Source organism: Pseudoliparis swirei, unplaced genomic scaffold (genome assembly GCF_029220125.1).
Source record: "Pseudoliparis swirei isolate HS2019 ecotype Mariana Trench unplaced genomic scaffold, NWPU_hadal_v1 hadal_29, whole genome shotgun sequence".
Classification (NCBI taxonomy): Eukaryota; Metazoa; Chordata; class Actinopteri; order Perciformes; family Liparidae; genus Pseudoliparis; species Pseudoliparis swirei.
The window spans coordinates 85025-92614 of NW_026613265.1; the positions used below are offsets into that span (position 1 = coordinate 85025).

The 7590-nt window shown below is 52.3% G+C and overlaps 1 pseudogene; it reads left to right on the forward strand.

Annotated features, from left to right (window-relative positions):
• Positions 1–241: 241 nt before the first annotated feature.
• On the forward strand, positions 242–6693 carry LOC130191225 (DNA-directed RNA polymerase III subunit RPC6-like; annotated as a pseudogene).
• The last annotated feature ends 897 nt before the right edge of the window (positions 6694–7590 follow it).

Here is a 7590-nt window from a genome sequence, read left to right on the forward strand (position 1 = left end):
CTTTATACGTGTGTGTGTTACACGTGTGTGTGTTACTGTGTGTGTGTTACTGTGCGTGTGTGTGTTACTGTGCGTGTGTGTGTTACAATATATGTGTGTGTGTGTTACTGTACATGCGGTACTGCATGCGTGTGTGTGTTATTATGCGGTGTGTGTGTTACGTGTGTGTGTTACTGTACGGTATTGTGTGTTACTGTTGTTACTATACGGTGTGTGTTACTTACGTGCTCGTGTTATCAGTATGCGTAACTACTATACGTGTATTGTTACTATACGTATATCTTTACTATACGTGTGTGTGTTACTGTACGTGTGTGTAACTATGCGTGTATGTATTACTATCGTGTATGTGTTACTATACGTGTGTGTGTTACTGTACATGTGTGTCCTACCTCGTATGTTACTATACGTGTGTGTTATCTATACGTGTGTACTATGCGTATGTGTGTTACTATGCGTGTGTGTTACTATATGCAGTGTGTTACATATGTGTGTGTGTGTGTTACATACGTGTGTGTGTTACATACGTGTGTGTTACATACGTGTGTGTGTTACATACGTGTGTGTTACATACGTGGTAATATATACTATGTGTGTTACTATACGTGTATGTGTTACTACATAATAGTGTTACTATGTGTGTGTTATTAGTGTGTGTTACTATGTATGTAGTTACTGTAATGCAATATGTTACTGTATGTATTACTGTAATGCGTGTATGTTACAATACGTGTGTGTGTTACTATACGTGTAATAAACGGTGTGTTACTATACGTGTATGTTACTGTGTGTATGTGTTACTATAACGTGTATTACTGTAATGCGTGTGTGTGTATATTACTATACGTTAATATATGTTACTAATTAATATGTGTATTACTATACGTATGCAGTATTACTATGTGTATGTATTATCTATACGTGTGTATGTTACTATGCGTATATGTGTTACTATGTGTGTATTACTATACGTGTGTATTACTATGCGATATGTATATTACTATACGTGTAATACATTGTATGTGTGTTACTATGCGTATGTGTGTTACTGTGCGTGTGTGTAACTATGCGTGTGTGTGTTACTATAACGTGTGTGTGTTACCGTGTGTGGTGTGTGTAGCTATTGTGGCGTGTGTGTGTAACTGCTCGTGTGTGTTACTGTGCGGTGTGTGTGTAACTATACGTGTGTGTAACTGCACGTGTGTGTGTGTTACTGTACATCGTGTGTTACTGCTCACGCGTGTGTGTGTTAAACGTGTGTGTTACACTATACGTGTGTGTTACTATACGTGTGTATTTTTATGCGTGTATGTAACTATGCGTGTGTGTGTTACTATACGTACTGTATGTGTGTTACTGTAATTGTGTGTGTTACTTATGCGGTGTGTGTTACTATGCGTGTATGTGTTACTGTATGTGTAATATTACCGTGGTGTGTTACTATACGTGTGTGTGTTACTAGTGTGTGTGTGTGTTACTTATGCGTACGGTGTGTTACTGTGCGTGGTGTGTGTTACTGTGCGTGGTGTGTGTTACGTGTGTGTGTTACTATACTTGATGTGTGTGTTACTGGTGTACCTGTGCGTGTGTGTGTTACTGTGCTGTGTGTGTTACAATGCGTGTGTGTGTGTGTTACTGATGCGTGTGTGTGTTACTGTGCGTGTGTGTGTGTAACTGTGTGTGTGTGTGTGTCAGGATCAAAAGCGCTGTGTCAGCAGTTCCCTCATGGCATCACAGACCAGGTGATCCAGAACGACATGCCTCACCTGGAGCCCCAGCAGAGAGCCATGGCCATCAACAAGCTGCTGTCACTGGTCAGTCTACGGATGGGATAGCGTCACCTCACTGCTCTCTCCTGATTGGTCAGAACCCTTACCCCTGCTGTGTTTCTGATTCCAGGGGTCAGCTGGACCTGCTGAGGAACAGCTCAGGTCTCTTGTGGGATGAAGAGGACATCTCAGGCGCCAGGTACCCTCACTCGGTGTACTACTGTCAAAGTAGTGTGTACTACTGTGTGTGATGAGTCCTCTGGTGTTGCAGTAGATGAAAGGCTCAGACAACCAGGAGAAGCTGGTCTATCAGGTCATCGAGGACGCAGGAAACAAAGGTGACAGATGGGCATGACGTCATTACATGACATCATGACATGACATCATTATATGACATCATGAAATCATTACATGACATCATTACATTACGTCATGACATCATGACATTACATCATGACATGAAATCATTACATGACACCATGACATGACATCATAACATGAAACCATGACATGACACCATGACATCACTGGTTCCTTTCTGCTACCGTTGCTCCGCTTCATACGACAGAGAAGACGTAACCTTCAGATGACCTTCACATTCTCCCGGTGAAGGACTCCATCGGTCGTGTCCAGGAAGTCGTGTGTGGCGGTGCAAACCCGGAATCCGGTCTCCAGGCCGGGCAGCCCGCTGGGCGCTTCTTGTCTCCTGCAGGAATCTGGGCCGAGACATCCGCTTCAAGAGCAACCTGTCAGCTGGCCGGAGGTCAACAAGATCCTGAAGAACCTGGAGAGCAAGAAGCTCATCAAAGCCGTCAAGTCGGAATTGGCCCGGTGAGTTGAGAAAGTCCTGGGCGGTGAAAGAGGATCCGAGGGTCCCCCTGACCCGGTCCCCGGCTCTGACTCAGGTCCCCTGATCCGGTCCCCTGACCCGTCCCCTGACCCGTCCCCTGACCCCAGTCCCTCTGACCGTTCCTCTGACCCGTCCCTCTGACTCGGTCCCCCTGACACAGTCCTCACTGCAACCCACGGTCCCTCTGACCGAGTCCCTCTGGCTCGGTCCCCTGACCGTCCCCCTGACCCGTCCTCTGACCGTTCCTCTGACCCGGTCCTCTGACCCGATCCTCTGACCGGTCCCTCTGACCGTCCCCTAACCCGATCCCCTGACCCGTTCCTCTGACCCGTTCCTCTGACCCGGTCCTCTGACCCGTCCCTCTGACCCGGTCCCCCTGACCCGTTCCTCTGACCCGGTACCCCTGACCCGTCCCTCTGACCCAGTCCCCCTGACCCGTCCCTCTGACCCGGTCCCCCTGACCTGTCCCTCTGACCCGGTACCCCTGACCCGTCCCTCTGACCCTGACCCGTTCCTCCTGACCTGGTCCCCCCCTGACCGGTCCCTCATGTGCAGTCCCAGCGTCAAGAAGAAGAGGTCTACATGCTGTACAACCTGCAGCCGGACCGCTCGGTGACAGGCGGGCGCCTGGGTACAGCGACCAGGACTTTGAGTCGGTTTGTAAGTTCTCAACCAGCAGTGCTTCAAGTTCCTGCAGAGCAAAATTGTGTGTATCGACCTAATGTATTGACCCTGTGTGTTGCTGACCCTATATGTATTGACCCTGTGTTGACCCTGTGTGTTGGACCCTGTGTTGACCCTGTGTGTTGACCTGTGTGTTGACCGACCCTGTGTGTGTTGACCCTGTGTGTTGACCCTGTGTGTTGACCCCTGTGTATTGACCCTGTGTGTTGACCATGTGTTGACCACACCAATAATGTGTTGACCCTGTGTGTTGACCCCTGTGTGTTGACCCTGTGTGTTGACCCTGTGTGTTGACCCCTGTGTGTTGACCCCTGTGTGTTGACCCCTGTGTGTTGACCCTGTGTGTTGACCCTGTTGACCCTGTGTGTTGACCCCTGTGTGTTGACCCTGTGTGTTGACCCTGTGTGTTGACCCCTGTGTGTTGACCCCTGTGTGTTGACCCCTGTGTGTTGACCCTGTGTGTTGACCGTGTGTTGACCCAAAAGGACCTGTGTGTTGGCCCCTGTGTGTTGACCCCGTGTGTTGACCCTGTGTGTTGACCCCTGTGTGTTGACCCCTGTGTGTTGACCCTGTGTGTTGACCCTGTGTGTTGACCCCTGTGTGTTGACCCCTGTGTGTTGACCCTGTGTGTTGACCCCTGTGTGTTGACCCCTGTGTGTTGACCCCTGTGTTGACCCCTGTGTGTTGACCCTGTGTGTTGACCCTGTGTGTTGACCCCTGTGTGTTGACCCTGTGTGTTGACCCTGTGTGTTGACCCTGTGTGTTGACCGTGTGTTGACCCCTGTGTGTTGACCCCTGTGTGTTGACCCTGTGTGTTGACCCCTGTGTTGACCTGTGTTGACCCCTGTGTGTTGACCTGTGTGTTGACCCCTGTGTATTGACCCCTGTGTGTTGACCTGTGTGTTGACCCTGTGTGACCCATGTGTTGACCCTGTGTGTTGACCCTGTTGTGTTGACCCCGTGTGTTGACCCCTATGTCGCAGGCGAGGCGGAGGACAGCCAGCAGAGCCCCATGGTCAGAGGAACAGCTCGCTTCGCCACCTACGCCACGAAGTCTGGAAGTACATCTGTGAGCTGGGAATCAGCAAGGTGACATCACACAGCCCGCCCCTTTAGAAGACTTGTCCCTAGCCCACCCTCACCGGTGGCCTGACGCGGTGCCTCAAGGTGGACCTGTCCATGGGCGACATCGAGACCATCCTCCAACTGCACGCTGATCTGACGGGAAGGTGGAGATGACGGTGCGTCGCCGCCAAGGAGGCGCGGCGGGCAGCGTGGCAGCGGACGCAGATAGAAGCTGGTACCGCGGGCGTTGCAGCTCCGTCCTCCAGCTCCACAGACACCGTCTGCGGGCGCCCCTGCGGACTCTGCCCGGTAACACGCGCCTGGCGTGGCCGGAGGGCATGCCAGCGGGCGGGACGCGCCGGCGGCGCTGACTTCCTTGTTTGTGCGTCCTCAGGTGTTTGAGGACTGCCACGAGGAGAGATCTCGCCCGGCGCTGCGTCTACATGGCGGAGTGGCTGGACTTCTGAGGCAGAGGACGGCTCTGGTTGGTTGTCCGGGGATCGAGCGCCGCCCTCTTTTTATTTTTCTATTATATCTCTGTTCAAATAAAAGAAAAGCTGAGCGTGTTATGTCGTCTCCTCATAGCGGGCGTCGGCTAAACAGTGAGCAAAGCGTTCTCGTCATGTCTCGGTGTTCACATCCGTCCGCGGCGGCAGAGGCCGGGCGCCGCCCGGCGTCGCCGCCGGGTTCGCAGGGACCTCAGGCTGGGTTCCTCAGGCTTGGGTTTCATGAGCGCTGGTACAGTTCCTCAGGCTCTGGGGTTCTCTAAACCATGACACTGCAGGAGTCAAAGGCCCATTCAGGTCGGACCAGGAGAGCCCGTCTTTAAGCGGAACTACAAGGTGTGACGGCCGTAAAGGGGAACTTGATCAGGCTTGGGACATTCCTAAACCCGTCTGGAGGAACCCTGGCCTCCACCAGAGCTGTGTGGGTTCTGTGGTTCTGTGGATGTTCATTCATGCCATGTATTGGGAGGAATAAACTACACTACCCATGAGGGCTCCAGCGCTTCGTGGCTGTGGACCCACTGACAACACACTGCCAGGTCCATTAAGCTCATTCATCATTGAGTGCAGAGACACGCCCCTTGTGGTGCCACGCCCCCTTGTGGCGTCACGTCCGTAACCTCTTCTGGTTTTAAAAGTTGCTCTCTAGGGCCCCTCTAAGTCTGACCTTGGCCCTCTTAGAATGCCCCGTTGACCTCTCGGCCCTAAACTCCGCCCGCTTAGATTTTCCGCCATGTTTTGAATTTTGCCGAAGAACTCAATTGGCTCCTCCTGAGCACCATAGCTCCATCCCCACAACAACTATCAACTCTTCTGGACAGCAATGAACGTCTGAGGGGCGTGGCTTGTTCAAGGCTCATCACCCACTCAAACACTCCAGCCTGTTTACTCCAGCGATCCTGTAACATGCATCCCATCGCGGCCCGCTAAGGGGCGCTGCAATAATCATGTGCCTAATTTTTGTTTTTGTCTCATTTTGTTGTTTTGCACATTCAGACTTTTTAGAAATGATCTGAAGACAGAAACATGAATCGTTATCCAGTTCTGAATTAATACGCAATATGTTGGGAGGGGAGAGGAGGAAGAGGAGGGGGGGGAGGAGAGTGGGAGGAGGAGGGAGGGTGGGAGGATGAGGGGAGGAGGTGGAGTGAAGGGGAGTGGGAGAATGGAGTGGGGGAGGAAGGGGTGGGAGGGAGGGAGGAGGAGGTGGGGAAGGGAGTGGGAGGAGGGGAGGATGGTGGAGTGGAGGGGCAGTGGAGTTCTCTCCCGTCATTTCCTGCAGCAGCAACAGCACCCTCCTCCGCGGACTCACTCTCTCCCTCGGCTGAAGTTTGCAGACTCATGCGATCTTCTGAACAGGTTTCCTGAGTCTCTGCAACTGTACCTGGGTCTCTGCTGGTCAACCTGTACCCTGGTCTCTGTTTGTCGCTGACCTCCAGCCCCGGAGCCTCGCTGTGCTCCGGGGCTGGAGAATCTCAACCCAGTCACTCTGCAGCCGGGCCGCAGGGCTCCTCCTCCCGCCCACATGCCCAGGCCCTCTCCCCCCGCTGTTCGGGTGGAGGAGGGATGGAGCCAGGTAACGGTGCACGCCGTGCACGAGGCAGGCGTGGCCGCGGAGGAGGAGGGTGCGCGTGCGTGTGCGCGCGACACTCAACAGGACGTGCTTGGCGATGTTGTTGTCCGGCCTCCAGCGGTCCACACGCGGGCCGGGAGGCTCCGCAGGCCGCAGAGAGGACGGGGGTCCGCTGAGGACCCGGACCGGGTCCTGCGGGTCCTGCGGGTCCAGGACCTCAAACCTCCGTGTTGTGATTTCTCTTGACTAAAGTTGATTGATAACTGATGACTTCCGGTTTCGTACTGTGTTGATTGGATGCTTTTGTAGTTTAATTTTGAAAACTTTTAAAGGACTCGTTTTAGTATTTTATTCATCAAATAATGAATGAATGATTAGCTAAAGACCAGAGGAACCGTTCTACGTTCTACGTCCTCTTGAGGTTCCTTAAGTCACCATAACCTTTGAGGAGGCATTCAGGAACCAACAGACGGCGTGGGACAACCAGCCGCTCAATGTTCGTATGTTGGCCCACTGAAGGTTCTCTGACGGTTCTCTGACGGTCTCTCGCTACAGAACTTTGGCCGAACGTTCCAAAACACGACGTTCTCCACACCACAGGAAATATTTACGATGGAAACAGGAAGTGGTTTACTTGTTTACGTGTCGGACTGTAAACAAACAGCTTCCTGTAAAAAGCAGGATCCATCCGGATCATCAGAGCCGATCAATAACATGAATAATGAAGTCTGAGCTCCATTAGAGACGCTCAGGTGCACGAAACCAACGCACCCACTGCCAGGAGGACTGTGTACTACACCTAGAGGTACACATAGTACTCTACCCTGTACTACACCTAGAGGTACATGGAGTACTCTACCCTGTACTACACCTAGGGGTACATGTAGTACTCTGCCTATACTACACCTAGGGGTACATGGGTACTCTACCACCTGTTACACACACCTGGGGGTACATGGAGTGCTCTGCCCTGTACCTACACCCTAGAGGAATTTGCATGGAATTGCTCTGCTGTGTACCACACCTGAGGTACATACGGAGTATACCACCCTGTGCCACACCTAGAGTACATGATGTGCCTCTGCCACTGTGCCACACCTGAGAGGTACATGGAGTACTCTGCCTGTGTACTGCACCTTGGGG